The sequence below is a fragment of the Stegodyphus dumicola genome, chromosome 5 (genome assembly GCF_044657685.1).
Source record: "Stegodyphus dumicola isolate Sdum_Otavi_A_Nest chromosome 5, ASM4465768v1".
Taxonomy (NCBI): Eukaryota; Metazoa; Arthropoda; class Arachnida; order Araneae; family Eresidae; genus Stegodyphus; species Stegodyphus dumicola.
Genome location: NC_140772.1, coordinates 144,415,314 through 144,432,831, shown reverse-complemented (window position 1 = coordinate 144,432,831; position 17,518 = coordinate 144,415,314). Strand labels below are relative to the sequence as shown.

General features: G+C 34.7%; 1 protein-coding gene across 4 annotated transcripts in view; it reads right to left on the bottom strand.

The window, feature by feature from the left end:
* Nucleotides 1-17,518, bottom strand: part of LOC118202263 (uncharacterized) — a 280,122-nt gene that overhangs the window by 31,903 nt on the left and 230,701 nt on the right. Inside the window, exon 1 of one of the 4 annotated variants that reach the window (XR_015040953.1) lies at nt 3,671-3,880. The exons of 2 other annotated variants lie outside the window; for them this stretch is intronic. The gene's annotated coding sequence lies outside the window, so the exon portion shown is untranslated. Of the gene's footprint in view, nt 1-950; nt 996-3,670; nt 3,881-17,518 lie in introns of those variants that run through there. One more of the 4 variants, XR_015040956.1, reaches the window with a different exon arrangement.

Sequence of the window (17,518 nt, the reverse complement as noted above, 5' to 3'; positions counted from 1 at the left end):
TTATCCCATAAAATCTAAAAATGACGTATTTAGGATATTTGTTTTATGTTATTATTCATGCTCCTTAGATACAAACGGTTCTTTTCCGTTTTCCCGGCGAATGGCCTTAGGGCATAAAATTGAGCTATCTGGTAAAACTTCTGTGTAATTTCACCCCAGTATTGAAAGAAACAATCAATCTGATAAAAAAAATGGCTGCGATTTGTTTTGAAAATGAGACGCAAAAGGTTACCAGAGAAGATATTCCGTTTGGCGTCAGTCGTACCACTATTGGCGACTTTATCGCATGCGCCGGCAAAACGGAAAAGTACCGCATTTACTATCAAGAGCACATTTTCCGGTCAGTAGTTTTGCAGTTGATTAATATGTTCATGAGAAGGTTGCTGTACTATGTCCTTTGCTTTATTCGCTTTCTATGGAGAGAAAGTTCACACGATACTAACAGTCGATGTTGAAACACCAAAAACTAATCAGGCAGTGTGTGTGAAACCGCCAAAAAATAATTAGTCGGTACATGAAAGCACCCAAAACGAATCAGGCAGCCTTTTCCTGTAGCTCTACTATGGTTCTTCTTCAGAATTTGCTTATTAGTAAGAGCATTTAAAATTGTTTGGGAGACTGCTATCCCAGCTGATTCTATGAGCTTTTGAAGCAGAATAACTGGAAAAGGCTTAAAAATAATCGTTTTTCTCCCAGATGGTATATCAATATTGCGAAAATGGTCAACAAAAAGCATGTCAAAGGAATTGATAGAAATATGCAGGACTTATCGAGAGGAAAGAGGGAAAATGTACTAATGATTGAATTTCTGTACTAGTTGTTAAATATTGTAGGAAATATCAGAACTTCTACGATGAGACGATCTTTGTGTGCTTTTTTTGTCATGCCGTAAATACTAAAGTCTGTTAAGTATGTTTTAGGTAATGTGTTTTAAAAAAATATCAACAAACCGTTGCTAAATGCAATCCGTCTTCGGTGGTGAGTGTTGAGTAACTGAAATATAAGAAATACTCTTGTACAAATTATAAACGGAATTTGCATATTTTCACACAAATCTGTAAACAGTACTATCTATGTTAAATAACATGCTTTAAAAAATATTCCTAAAAACTACTGCCAGATAATTTTTGCTCATTTTAATAAGAATTGTTGATAGTTGTATGTGTGCGTATACAAGAACTTCGAATTTTCATTTTATTTCGCATATTTTGTCTTTTAATTATCAGAGGCTTTTCATTGACATCTGAGCGCATGCTTTTGAAATCGGAAAATGATTGTCCCATGCGATGGTAGTAGATGGAACTTTGTATTCTCGTTTTACAGTAAAATTTCAGGACATTACAAGCGTGAACGTTTTCAGTTAAAGCTCGAAGAATAAAGTCCGTTTTTTATTATTTTACTTAGGATAGTCTGAAAATCATCATCGCAGTGGTCTTAATTTGCCGATATACTTGGAATAATAATCATTTAATATTAGGTTGAAAAAATTCTTCTAGCTCTCACAGTATTTAAAAAGTATAAATCCTAATAAATTGCATAAGCTTTTGTCAATATGAAACACATTAAAATTACCATACTATATAAAATACCATGACAGAATGATAGCCGTGTATTAAAATACGTGTAGCATATTTGAACAAATAATTTATTTTTACATAACCACATCAGTGAAGTACTTTCAAGCATTTAAGCATATGATATGTATCATATTATGCAATATTATTTAAACATAAGTGGGAAAAAACCTTTACGACTTATTTGAAATTGTATGCTAAACTGCTACATTCATCGAAGTATAACATGTCGACTAAGAATGATAAAACTAAAACTTCCTTACAAATAAGAATTTACTTATAGCCAAATGTCTTAGCTAAAGTTCTCTGTAATATATTACTGTATATCAAACATATAAAACATTTAATAGTTCTTCCACAATGTAACTTTAGCATACTTTAAATGCTATGTGTACAACTGCGAAAAATCGTGTTTTAAGAAATTTGAGTTTTAATGCCAATACTTCAGTATATAACTTTCTAATAATAAAGTGCATAGTATATTTATTTTGAAAATACATTTAAAAAGTATAAATCCTAATAAATTGCAGAAGCTTTTGTTAGTATGAAACACGTTAAATTTACCTTGCTATATACATTACCATGACAGAATGATAGCCGTATATTAAAACACATGTGGCATATTTGCACAAAAATTTATTTTTACATAACCACTTTAGTTAAATAAACTCAAGCATTTAAGCATATGATATGTATTATATTGTATAATATACATATTATTTAACATGGGTGAAAAAATCTTTTACGACTTACTTCAAATTGTATGCTAAACTGCTAAAATTTTATTTACAAATTAAAACGCACCAGCACAATAAACATCCCCATCATTTTTATGGAGGCCTGCACTTCTGACATTTTTTGCTGCCTTTCAAGCTTAGCTGTTGTTTTGTTTCTGACAAGCCTTTCTTTTCTGCGTTATCTATTCTCTTGTTATCAATTTGTAAAAATCCTTCAATAGAAAACTTACTTCTAAAAAGCTCTAGCTCATTTTTTACAGAATGTCTACCAACAGACCTTTCGTTAAAAGCAATTACTGCTTCATTTCCAGCAATTTGAACTATCCTACTACCAGCACGACATGTCTTTGGACAAAATTTCCAAATTAAGGAATTAAATGATTCATTATTATTTTGTGTTTTGCCGCCAAGGCAACGTCTATATAACGAAGGTTGTGACAAATCTATAAAAACTGGCTTTATTGCCTCCATTACAGCGACTGGTTCAGAATTTATATGCTTATAATCAGCTTTATTTTGCTTAGCTTTATTGTATTTGCACCATGTGGTTTCATTTGTAGGACAAACGTCATGAATCGGCTTTTCATCACTCGATATTTTGTGGTAGTAAATTGCCCAAATGGCTTTTCTCATATCACTAACAGACTCATTATATTCTCTAATCGCATTACCATAATACGAAGTTATTTCATTTATTAACTTATCTGTTAGTCTCCCTTTCCCAGACAGATTTTACCGTCATTTAATTTCACTTTTTTTCTTTCAAGTTTTAATTTGCGTAGCCATATTCCCATTCGTTTTTGAATATGTCCAACACACTCAATTTTTTCTATATTTAATGAACCATATGGTTTGGCGTCAGTTATACCTGCAAATGGTTTTGCATCAACTATGTAAGGATCTTAAGTTTTACTAACGTTTATTTTATTTTAAATCTTTACTATCACTTCTTATTTTCTACTTCCGGCCAGAATTAAAAGCGTTAACTTATTTATGCAAAATTTGTGTGGCGAACGACAAGTACTTAAGATGTGGCTTTTTGCCAAGCGAGAGAGAGGAAGGAGTTAGTCGAAGCAGGCCGCTTACCTTAGAAGTTTTACTCAGTTGCTGGTTGCCTTCCAGGCCAGAGTTTTAATCCTCGTGATAATGTTTAAACGTATTGTAGTGTTAACAGTTCTCTGTACTACATACGGCTTCCTGTTAATATACGGCCAATCTTCCACGTTTATTATTCCAAAGTTAAGTTAGAGTTTAGTTAAATATTTTTATATTCTTACGTTTAGACCACAAGTAGTGGGTCTTTGTATTCCGAAGTACGGAAATTATTGTAAAGAGAGAAAAATAAAGTGTTTTGTATACCTTTCTTGTGTATCCTGTCTACTTCCCACAGTTATTGAACATAGCTTTAGTAAGCTCTCTGTTCCGAGTCAGGTCCTTGCATATACCCGAAGAAAGTAAGACGGAACATTGAACCTGAGAGTGGCGCCCAACGAAGAAGAATAACCATGGCCGAGTTTCAAGAAGAACCTGTTCTGCCTGCAGAAGCGGCTCAGAATCCAGAAATGCCAGCTGCCGCCCTGGAAAGATTTGGTTACATCGTCCAGACCATGTGCGCTTCGATGAAACGAGAAGCAACATTTAATGGAAACTCACCGGTAACCAGTTTTTTGGAAAAATTGGATGACCACTTCATGCTCTACCCCGTGCACGAATTTCAAAAAGTTACCTTAGCTACCAGCGCTTTGAGGGGCCAAGCGCTTAATTGGTTCAAATGTATAGGCAGAAGTCTCTTGGGTCAAGCAGGAAGTCCCACCTATACTTACGAGAATTTCAAGACTGCCCTAGTAAAAGCCTTCCCTGACGTAAGGGATCGTGCGAAATTAGAAACGGAACTTTTCAGCATATATCAGCAAAGAATCGAAAATCTCTCAAGCTGTATTTTAAGAAAAATTCACGTCTTCAAAATCTTGTATGGAAACCGTCCGGATCCTGAGATAATTCAAGTGATTTTGCCGAGGTTACTGCCCCAAGTGCAAGACTTTATTGAATTAAGAAATCCGACTACACTGGAAAAGTTATTTGAGCTAGCAATCCAGTTTGAAAGTAGAAGAACGGCGGACATTGAAAGAAGACGTCAATATCAACTGCGAAACCAATTTGGTGCGCCAAGACTACAGCAAACTCAAGCACACGGCTACGGAAGCAAAGCGAATCAGTGGGCAAGGAAACCCGAGCATTCAAAAAAAGCCGGCGAACGTCGACAGTTCAATAGCAATCCAGGAAAATGTCTCAAGGCCAGTGGAAAAAGAAGGAAAGCACGGAAATGAAAAATAATTTAAACTAAAACGGATTTCTGCTGACGGGAGGGTGCGAAATTCCGAAGGCCACGTAAACCCCTATTCCTTCAAGTTAAATACCGTAATGGTGAAAAATTTGACTCTTCCGAAGATTGAAGTGTTGGTAAATAATATCCCAGCCACCGCACTCCTGGATACAGGCGCGCAGTATTCCTGTGTGGCAGAAGATTTTTTTAGGAACTATTTTCGTAAATATCGTATATATAATTCGGATAATACGACAGTGTTAGCTGCGCAAGGAGAAAGATGTAAGTGTATAGGTAAATTACGTCTGTATGTCCGTGTCAAGGACGAACAAGTAAAGGTTATGTTTTTCATAGTAAAGAATCTGCAAGCACATATTATCTTAGGAATAGATTTTCTTTCAGAGGCACAAGCAACGCTAGATTTTAATGAAGCGTCTCTTAAGCTGACAATGAAACCAGTTCGTGAAGAAAAGGCTGAACCGCCGATGTTAAACCTTGACCACCTGCCTAATGAAGAGCAACAAAGAATCCGACAAGTGGTAAGTGAATTTGCTTCGTTATTTAGTGATATTCCAGGATTTACTCAGGTTACTAACCATAGTATTGACACCGGAGATTCAATGCCAGTTCGCCACAAAGCATATCGGTATGATAAGAATAAGGAAAAAATTATAGAATAGTATATCACCGATATGCTACGTAAAAAGATCATAACGCCCATCTCAAGTAGTTATGCTAGCCCGGTGGTTTTATGTAAGATAAATAATGACTATCCATTGACACATCCAAAAATGTGGAGATTCGCAACTGACTACCGTATATTAAACTCCATAACTAAATATCCGGTATATCCGTTACCTATTATTGAAGAAATTCTAAGGAACATAACATCCACCAAATATATGACGACTTTAGACTTAACGACCGGTTATTTTCAAATAGGGATTAGGCCTGAGGACGTGCCTAAGACTGCTTTTATAACCAAGTCTGGCACTTATGCATTTCTGCGCATGCCGTTTGGCCTTTCAGGGGCACCGGCAACATTTCAGCGATGTATGGACATTGTGTTAAGGACTGTTCATGGAAAGTCCACATTTATCTATTTAGAGGATATCATTATTACTAGTGATAATCTCGACCAACATGTACAGGATTTAAGACAGGTGTTTTCTTTATTAAATGAGGCCGGTCTAAAAGTTAATGTCGAAAAGTGCAAATTTGCAGCACTTGAATTAAAATATTTAGGTTACAAAATATCTCAGAAAGGAATAGAGACAGACGAATCAAAAATAATCGCTGTACAAAAGTATCCGACTCCAAACACCGCGAAGAAGCTCTCTTCTTTTCTAGGACTTTGTTCATATTATAGGTCCTTTATAAAAGATTTTGCAGCTATTGCTGAACCATTGTTAAAATTAAAAAGGAAAAAGGCAAGATTCTCGTGGACGGCCGAAGCCAATAGTGCTTTCGAAAAATTAAAACAAGCATTAACGCAAGCCCCTGTGCTGAAATTTCCTGAAAAGGATGAGAATTTAGAAATTTCAGTGGATGCTTCGGATTATGCGGTAGGAGCGCTACTTTCGCAAAATCAGCAGCCCGTGGCATTTTTTAGCCGAACTTTAAATCAAACACAAAGAAACTATTCCGCGACCGAGAGAGAGGCACTTGCAGTTCTGTTAGTAGTGCAAAAGTTCCGAGTCTATTTTGGAAAGGCGCCAATAACAGTGTACTCTGATCATGCGGCGGTAACTAGATTGTACTCAGGGAAAAACTTATCCCCAAGGTTAATAAGATGGGCACTCAAGCTACAAGAATATAATCTGGTAATCAAGCATACCCCCGGAAAGGAAAATATCGTAGCAGATGCCCTATCCAGAATTAAAATAGATGAAGAAGGTAATACTGTAAAGGTGGCAATGCTCACAGCATGTACAATAAATTCCCGAGAAACTGTAATAACCGAACTGGGTAAGGATCCTGAGTTTGAAAGCATTTATTAGTATTTAAAGAATCCTGAAAATTTTAGCCACCAAGATATTGTGGCGATAAGAAATAGGGCGGCCCATAACGAACTAATAGATGGTCTATTATTTTATACAAAAACTACGAAATCCAACAACGAATTTCGACCTGTTATCCCAGCTAGTCTTAGATTAAATATCCTGTAGGACTCCATGACAGCCCTTTAGCTTCTCATGCTGGTATTCGAAAACCTATCCAACGCGTACGCGAGGCAGTCTATTTTCCTGAACTGCAAAAGTTAACAAGGGCGTATGTCCAGTCCTGCCCAACATGTCAAGCAGTTAATTATATTAATTTCCGCCCGGCCGAGTTTCTAAATAGTATTAAATCCGAATTTCCAAATGAAATAATTGGCATCGATTTATTGGGCCCTTTCCCAAAAAGTCAGTTAAATAAAAGTCGCTATGTCCTTGTTATGGTTGATCATTTTAGTAAGTGGACCGAAATTGTTCCCTTAAAGCGAGCCTCCGCGAAATTAGTTACTGATTCTATTTTAAATAAATATATTTTAAAATACGGAGCGCCCCTATAAGTTATATCGGATAATGGTCCTCAATTTGTAAGTAATGTATTTGAAGACATGTGCCAAAAACTGGGCATACGTCATTTAAAAATGGTCCCGTATCGGCCGCAATCAAATATAGCGGAACGGGCGAATAGAAATATAGTGAAAATTATCCGTAGTTATGTTAACAATTTTCATAAAAGCTGGGATAACTATCTCAATGAATTTGCTTTCGCCCTTAGGACCGCAAAACATGATACAACGGGCAAAACTCCTGCTGAGTTATTTTTAGGTAGAAAGATTATAACGCCGTTAGATAAATTATTTTATGTGCAACAAAGAGCCACAGAATTTAAAATGGCTGATATAGAAAAACTAATTAAAGAAGCAAAAAAGAATACTGAAGTAGCACAGAGAAAACAAAAGCTGTATTATGACTTGAAACGACGGGGAGTAACTTATAAAGTAGGGGATGAAGTGTTAAAAATTAAGCATTCACTTTCTTCAGCACCAGAAGATAAAACTGCCAAATTTTTTCCACGATTTGAAGATCCATATGTCATAGAAAAAATAACTCACGCTGTAGTAGTGTTAAAAGCAAGGAATGGTGAAACCTGCTCCGCAAACATTGATCAAATCAAACCCTACTATGATCGTAATAAAATGCAAATATTTACAGATCTTTTGCAGGATCCGGCACGGCAGACACGGCGGGCACAAGCTCCAGAGGTGGAACAACGACAAGTACAAGGGCAAGCCATTAAGAGGCAGGAGCAAGTGAAAAGAAAGTTTCCCCGCGGGAAAATTAAAGGTAACAAGAAAAAGAAGCCGTTCCACCGTCCAGAAAAGAGAGCTCACGAACACCCCCAGAATGAAGAAGGGAGAAGGACGACGTATGCAAAGAGAGCCAGGAGAAAAGACGGCAACTATAATCCGGCTCTAAAACGGAAGATCTACTCATCCGACAGGACTCTCCGCAGCAAATGTCGCCGAACTGCGGAAGGGCCACCAGCGGCGGAGGAAAAGTTACAAGGAAAATTTGAACGGCCAGCAACGAGGTCCAAGCAGGAACGCGAAAGAAGTCTCCCGGTTCCGCCAAGACCAGCTGCCATCAAACGGCCAAGACCACAGGCAGAGGCGAAAAAGAAGGTATTCAAGGGTGACCGAACGGGAGAAAAAAAGAAAGCTTCTAGAGGAAGGCACTGAAGGGCGAGCCCGCACAAGAAGGAGGATAAATCAAACGAGAATCTTTGCTACCTTCCAGGACTGGGCTCAGAAAAGAATGTCCGAATATAACAAAGATAAGTAAAATTTTATGTTACTTTGCAAACTTAAGTTAATCTTTCATTCTTACTGCAAGTGGCAGATTTCAAGAAGTTTTACGTCATGCGAGGTCTACCTTTATCGCCAAAAAGGCGAGAAATGAGTTGTTACCGATTTTGGTATTATGTTTTTCAATTACTCGCGCGTAAAACTAAAGTTGATGTATAATAGGAATATGTAAAGACTTAAATATTGTAAAAGTTATTGTATAAATTTTATTTAAAACATTCTGGCAAGAAAGAAATATTAGTCTGAAAGACTTTTTGAAATGTAGTATTTCAATGTAGAAGAATTGGCACTTGATTTGAAAAGAATAGAAGTTAACAATGTACTACTAATGTATGTTTTCAAATGCGTAAAATTAACGGCATTTTAATATGTTCTTATATACAACGTGAACTGTTATTTTAAATGTTAAGAAATACCGTGATATGGTAAAAGTGAAAGTAATGTTAAATTTTTTTTATTCGTGTGACTGTAAAAAGACCAAATCATGGTGAATATGTGTTAAAGGTTGAATGAATGTAGTTAGGTTCTCTGACGCTACACTTCAGAGTTAGCCACTTTCAGAATAGTACCTCAGGGTTTAGAGTTGAAGTTAGGGTGTGTTACGAGGTCTTGGTATGTTGAATTTTTAACACGTTAGTGTTTTGATTGTAGGAGGAAGTGTTGAACACGTATACATAAACACATTCGTGTTTGGTGTTCTTTTACAACACATGTCAGAGAGCACGGGGAGATAATTAAAATAAAGTCATGAATGAAATAAGAATGTTAAGAGAAATATAAATATGCATGTTACTTGCCATTACATTGTGTAACATTTCATTAAACTAGTTTTCCTTCCAGATCTCTGGAAGGAACCAGATTTGAATAAAAGCTCCTGTTTAGATGCAGTACAGATGAAAAATTGCGTGTCCTTGGAGCTGCTATTGTAAAAAAACATGTCTTTCTTTTTTTTTTTTTAATTTCAAGTTTCTAGCGAGAAATGTTTGTAAAAGATTAGGCCTCGCGTTAGATTCTAGAGCTAAAAGTTTTCAACAAGGTCGTTTTAGACCTCAGTTTAAAACTAATTAACTCTGGCGGGAAGTATGTAAGGATCTTAAGTTTTACTAACGTTTATTTTATTTTAAATCTTTACTATCACTTCTTATTTTCTACTTCCGGCCAGAATTAAAAGCGTTAACTTATTTATGCAACATTTGTCTGGCGAACGCCAAGTACTTAAGTTGTGGCTTTTTAGGAGTTAGTCGAAGCAGGCCGCTTACCTTAGAAGTTTTACTCAGTTGCTGGTTGCCTTCCAGGCCAGAGGTTTAATCCTCGTGATAATTTTTAAACGTATTGTAGTGTTAACAGTTCTCTGTACTACATACGGCTTCCTGTTAATATACGGCCAATCTTCCACGTTTATTATTCCAAATTTATGTTAGAGTTTAGTTAAATATTTTTATATTCTTACGTTTAGACCACAAGTAGTGGGTCTTTGTATTCCAAAGTACGGAAATTATTGTAAAGAGAGAAAAACAAAGGGTTTTGTATACCCTTCTTGTGTATCCTGTCTACTTCCCACAGTTATTGAACATAGCTTTAGTAAGCTCTCTGTTCCGAGTCAGGTCCTTGCATGTTCCCGAAGAAAGTAAGACAGAACATTGAACCTGATACCGTCACCAATATAAGAAGTATATTTTACACCTCTTTTTTCCATGGAACATGAAAAATTGTTTATCTTTCCATTCATTTCCTTTTTTCCTGAAGAACCAGCATGATTCTCCAAACAGGCCTTGTGTTCACTTACGCCATTTCCTAGAAATGACTCGCAACCTTTGCAATATAAAGACAGTATTTCTGTATCGATTACTGTGTTGCTTTCTGACCCTATTACGGAACAGACTCCAACCAAAGACGTATGTCCTCGAGTCTTCCACGTACCGTCTCCACTTACAGTCACATTTAACGACGAATTTGAAAGAACGATGTGCAATCACAGGAGGGAGATCCATAACGCAGCAGAATTTCTGCATAGCAGCTTTCCCTTGACCAAGAGTTCGCATTGCATACGTAAATCTTCTGTTTAGCTCTGATATATTTTTTCGGACACCCATCATATTAGAGTTTCTGAAAGTTCTTTTACATGAACACTTTGAGCATAGTAACTCAAATTTTGAGCTTAAACCATGATGAAATAGTTCACTTAAATGAAGATTACAAATTTTACAACATAAATTATTTTCAATAAATTGAAATAGGATATCCAAATCAAATAGTCTATAACCACTAAAATTAGGCTCTAAAGTTATCTTTATCTCTTGGTGGCAAAACAGTGTCACTATATAATTTTTTAAACGAAGAACTGACACCACACTTCTTATTCATTGTATCATTATGCTGATTTCCCTGGAACTTTCTTTTCTTTGGTCGATGAATATAAGACCTTTTATTTTTTACATCTTCCTTACAATTTTCCATAATTATCAGGTGATAAAAATACTAAACAAAAACTGCAATGTTATAATAAAAGCACCTTTAAAAAAGTCAAAAGAAATTTAGAAATCGCAAAAGAGCTTGTAAGCAATCACCTTTCACGCTAATCCAAAGCTGGAGTAAGATTTCAACACATGCCTATGTTAGATGCCTATGTTAGAATAGTGCTATGTATAAATCTAATATATTCCTAAGTCGCGCTTTCGAGACATGAAAAACGCAGTTTGAATTTTGTCAATCGGCCCAGTAGAACGGGAGATAGAGCACAGTCCTCCCGCCCTTTTTTTTTTAGCTTGATAACACATCAGCACTGTTTTTCCACCATCTCAAAATAAATTATGAAGATTTGTGCTTTTGCAACTAGTTGAATTTCAACAGCACGTTCATATGAAAACGTTGAAGCTCTTTTAAAGGGCCGGTTTTATACCTTTATGCAAATGTAATTCTACCGCATATAGCAGTACTTCCCTGTCAGCTGAATTACTTTCACACTGAGTCTTCCGATGAGAATTTTCCTATTTAAATACCAAAGGATGAATGATTATAAATTTCAAAGCACCTACTATCTTAACGATCGCTATTATCCAACTGTGGGCATTGTGGTAAGAAGTCCTTTACTGAGTTCTCCAGCCGAGTAAACGTAAATGCGATTAACCTCTCGAAGCCGGCTGGTACAGCAGTTGTACAAGGAGAATGACTTTCTCAGGCGCCGGCATTGGTACAACTGTCATACCATCCATGCCCTCCCCATTTTAGAGAATCGCCTATCTGTAGATCTTTGGGTGGTCCATTGTCGCTGCTCAGAGTAGCCGCTGGCTACGCATTATTTCCCTCTTCTTATCAGTTTAGCTACATTTTGGCAAAAACCGCAGGTTTCGTCTCGCGCGAATATACTTGAAAATTAAATAGAGGCCATCTCTTTCTCAATCTGTCTCATAATTTTAATGCTATTTTTTTTAGTACTGACTTTTGCTATGATTAAAACGTCAGCGATTTTGCAGCTCTTTAAGCATACCATATTTAATGTTCTTTAATCATAACAAATAAGAATAGATTAATATTTTAGATTTAATGCTCTTCTAGAAAATAGGTAAAACCGTTTTTATCGTTTACTCGTTTACTTCATTTTCATACTTATGAATAATAAGATTTTATTTTGACATTGTTTTGTGGAGTGCATAAAACCCTTAAGAACTGTCAACTCTTTCAAACTTCTTCTATTATGCAATCAATTTTGTCTGATTTATCAAGAGACAATTGTATGCATAATAGTTTTTCTGATTTTCATTCATTCAGTGATTGCTTTCAATGATTTTCATTGATTGTAAATTAAATAAAATTAATTTATCTTTACACCCTATTTTAGGATGAGATCTGCCAAAAAATATTTAAATATCAGTAAAGCTCACGTTACTTCTAAACTGAATCAAAACATCAGTAAAATGTTATAAAATTTTGGGCCAGTTTTATTTGCTGAAATTCTTATACTCTTCAAGAGATAGAGAGAATTCAGACAAGTTGACAAAAAAATATCTTAAAAAAGTTGTTATTTTGTCTGTAATAAGGTGTATGTCAACTTACTACTAAATGTATGAAAATTAGGATTGGATTACGGAAAAGCACGCGAACGCTATCTGCTTAAGGGAATGGATGCTTTCGTGTAAACCTTTTTAAGAGAAAATTGCTCGCATTTACATTCCTGGTGGAAAACTCCACATGTAATCAACCCGTTTTTCGGTATTGATTAGATTAATTTGTTCGCTTACTGAATTACATCAAAGCACCCAATGATTACCTGTATAAGGGGAGTTATGTCTTCGCGGAGGACTTTCTAAGAGAAGCAGGCTTGCATTTACGTTACACAAAAACCATGAATCCAACTATTTATCCGGGATTCAAATCCAAGCGAGCTATAAGTGTTCAGCCACCTTTACCGCTTTACTGAAGAGCAGGTAAAAATATTGATAAAGGAAAAGTATTGAATTAACCGGTTTAATTTACTAACCTATATTTCTCAATCGACAGTACATAAATTTCGCATATGAGGGGGATTATTTGTGAATAAATAAACTGTATTGGACTTTTATCCACTATGTCATATTACAATGGAATTATTGCATTTCAAAGTTATTTCTCATGAATTAATTTTGCTCTTCATGATTTTTGATATTTTCAAAGAGAAAATTCCACACTTTAAATAAAAATATACACGAGAAGATACTTTATGCAAAATTTGGCGTAAACGGTTTTCTTAATTTTGCTTTGAAAATATTGCAGTGTAATCGTTTTCATTACTGGAAGAAATATAAAAAACAAATTTACTACATGGTATCTACACCGAATATTTCCTTATTCTTTTGAAAACGTGAAAGATTACTCTTTCTAAAATAAATTAGAAAATATAATATGTGCAAATAGAATATTCGTTGAAAATGAAATAGACTTCAACTTTTGGATATAACGATAGTTTTAGACGAAATTTCTACCTATGGAAAGAAATTGACGTATAATTAATTCTTCATGAACATTTAAAACTGTTCTCAAAATTCTTTTGATGATTGCATGTATAAGTCACGAAATTTTTTCTCGGCTAACATAAACAAAAGCCAATTTTACAAAGAAAAATTCTCGTTAAAGATATACCTTCTTTGCCTGATAGTCCAATGTAATATTTGTTAAAATTAATTATTAAACGCAACCAATGTATCTCGGATTTTGATTTTTATATTATAATAACAAAATTATCGAAAAAAGCAGATTTAAATCTCTGTTATTGTTATGTAAAGCTTTATTATTGCTGTAAGTTCATCTCAAAATCTAATTGTATTGAATCTCATTCTAATCATCTAATGGTAATAAATATTATTATTATTATTTCATTAACTTAGTCATTACCATTATTTTATTAATGAAAATATGTTATTAAAAATCGCATTCCGGCCTGCAGACTTACAGATCTAGTCTGTATTTACTATATTTTGTTAAATTTTGTTCTCGCTTTCTAATTTCTAATACGAAAATACGCGAATATAAATGAAGAGTGAAAACAAAGTTAAAAAATTCACAAATTATTTACGAGATTGATTAGAAATAATGAATGAAATATAAACATTGCATACATTTTGTTCTAAATAAAGTGTGCACTGGATATGCATCCAGTACTGCACATTTATTTATGCACTATTTATTTAGAATTTTGCTTTCATTTAAATATGAAAGCAAAATAATCATCGAAAAAATTGCAAATCTAGCAACTCCTCTACTATGGGACGTAGGCGTCCGACAAACATGTAAATTTTACTTCATCCATGGAGGAGAACTGACGACTTTTCTCATTAGGAAAATGTCAAAGAGGGGGCAAAACTGTTTCGGATCGCGCTGGTCTGAAAGCTATAATATGAGAATTTCGGCCCGGTTTTAGAAGGTTAAGAGGGTAATGCTTGAGAACCTATTGTAATAATTTTGTGGAAACATTTATTTGGAAGAACGTTTATAAAAGTATAAAGAAACATTACAATGAGAGAGAAAATATAAATTATTATCAGGTTTTAGTCAAATTATCTGTATATGAAACGTCGAAATGGTAATATGAGGAGTATTTTATTAATTTGTGTAAGCATTTTATTTACTTGCATACCAACGAGTTCTGACGAAAGTCTGCATAGATTTATTACCTAATTATTGGCACTTCTTGCAGACGCAAATGAGATCTAATCAGAAAATAATCAAGCATCTGAATCAGTCAATCATCAACACGCACATTCTAAATCAGATTTCTGAATTACTTTCTTGAAGAGTTTACGGTCCAAATAAAACTGAAGAAACATTTTTAACACAAAACAAAGCAGCAGAAGTGTGAGAAGTATATATTACTATAAAGCCAACACTCTGTCAGTTAAAGACAAAGTAGTTTGATTAAATAAACAAGGTGAACAGAGACACAGTTGTAGCCGTTTGTAATTTTAAAGTACATAAAGCGCAGGAGTATATGAGAAAACCAGTGAGTAGCACATTGGTTACAATTTTTATTATAAACTTGCTGAAACTGTGAATATAATTTCAAGCATCGGTGGCAACATCGAATGGAGACATGCTTCAGTGTCAGATGTATTTCATTAAAAGATATGAAATATTTTTAAACGTTTCAGAACACAGTTTCTGAAGTACTTGACAGCTCACACTGTATAAGCTTCATTCCTTTGTTTAAAAGTCGGTAAAGAGTTATCACAGATTTTCTTAAAAATTATCGGTGATCAATACTGGTATTGATCAATCATAACGACAATAACATACATTGTTATGGAAAGAGAGAAAGTACTTGTGAGGCTTTCTGAAAGACCGAGTCTCAGTTTTAATATTTTAATATTAATCTCTACAAGTCTGACCTAACTGACACTACTGAAATAGTTACGAAAAATTGATTCCCACTGTTAAAAAATTGATCTGCATTTTTTTTTTCGTAAATTTTATTTTTTTAAACAACATGTCTGTAATCAATGTGCGCACCGCATTGATGCTGGAAAAACACTAAAATTTGAATCATCGTTGTACAAGCTAAAGAAAAAAAAACAATATTTAATTGTGAGAATAAAATATTCTAACGATTATAATGATAAGTCAAGAATAAAATCAAATCTGTAGCTGCAAGCCTTTTTTAGCGTTATGGTGGTTAGGGAAAACTTAGTGCGATACCGAAGGGCTCGGGTTCGAATCCCGGAGAAGGCATGGATGTAAAATTGTAGGTCCCTTCATAGGAGGCAATGATGGCCCGCCTACTAGGCGCCTCCATGATAAAGAGACTACCGATCTGGCCTTAGGGCAGGACGATGCCGACATAGGCAAGTGCCACCCATAAGAAAAAAAATTTGATTGTAATCTTATTCAAAAATTCCTAATTATAAGACGCAAATTTTTAGACACCTTTCTCATGTTCGTTTTTAATGGTAATCAAACTAATATGAAAGTGGACTGAAAAGTCATTTTTAAATGAACCCCATAATCTTATACGTCTCTGTACATTTGCATAAATCCATAATGGGCCAGGTATTATTTTATCGAAGGACAAGAGTCTAAATGGAACGATTACTTCGCTTGCTTGCGAGTGAATTCTAGGAGGTCCGACGAAGACATCGCGGACGAAAACGTAGCGGAGAAAACAACGTAAGACGGAAACTTCGTTGTAGAAAACATGTGGGAGAAAAGAAGGCAGGAAAACATATCGTAAGTCTAAAACATCATCGAAGAAAACAATCGTGGTACAAAATATCGACGAAGAACAGAAAGCGGTTCCAAAACTTCGCAGTTTAAAAATATCGTCGTGGAAAATATATTCCTATAAAAGAGAGTAAATAAAATAATCGCATGACGATTATTCTGCAGATATATCTTTTCTACTTTTAAAAGGTGCTGGTGCGTATTCGAATAATGAATTCTAGGCGCGAGTAAGAATGAGAAATATTTTTACCTCTATATTTCATATATTTCCTTTCATTAATAATTTTTTGCTAAAAATCCAAGAAGGAACTCTTGCATTGAAAAGTTGAAAGGAAGTAGAAAATTAATGATACGTATGGGAGTACTACGCAGTTTTTTATTTTTTATTTTAAGAGAATTTTAAATTTATTTACTTAACTATTAAACGTTATTATTTAATTAAGTCATTTCATAAAGTTGTATTGGCAGTTCTTCATGAACAATATATTTTTAAAAAAAAAATTAAAAAAGGGAAAAGGAGCATTTACTTTAGATTAAATGTATTTAAAAGTTTTATGCATGTATGAAATTTCTAATATTATGTTCTTTGAATAAAATTAAGACTTCTTTTGTTCTTTTTCCTTCAGCTTCTTCAAAGTAATCCTTTTATATAAGTATCCTTTGCATGTTGCGATTCGTTAGTTGTGATGACACAAGTCAGGATGAACTACGTAATATTTCAGTACCGTATTTAAATTTATTGGATTATTGGAAGAGCACGTTAGGGCTCTTTTACTAAGGGGAGGGAAGCGTTTGGGGAGGACTTTCTCAGGAAAAGTTTCGTACGCACATTACACATTAGAAAAACCACAAAATTCTCAAGCAGCGTGTTTTTGTGCTGGGTCTAGCTACCAGCGTTCAACGACTTTACCTCTGGACCACTGCAGCCAGATAGAGTTATTAACGGAATAGATTATTAACGGAAATGCATTCATTTTCACACTATTTTTTTGAGAAAGATCAAATTTAAATTTAGATCTAGAAAATGTAAACGCAGAATTTTACAAAAAGAAAATATAGGTACAATAAATCCTCTTGTCGATTACCATCCTAAGATGACCGATGTTTCTGAGAAAATAAGTAAATATAGGTTTTTCACAATGTCTCTCTAAGATGACCGCATCAACGGAAGACTAAAGAGATATGGAATCGTCAACGATCGCTTTGAAACGAATATTTTATATTTAACTTTATATTTATATATTTTTATAAATGATTCTAAAATATGGTTAAGCTTTTGTGTCTCAGTGTGCCACTACATGGAACACCCAAATTGAATCGCTTCGAAAGCCTCTAAATT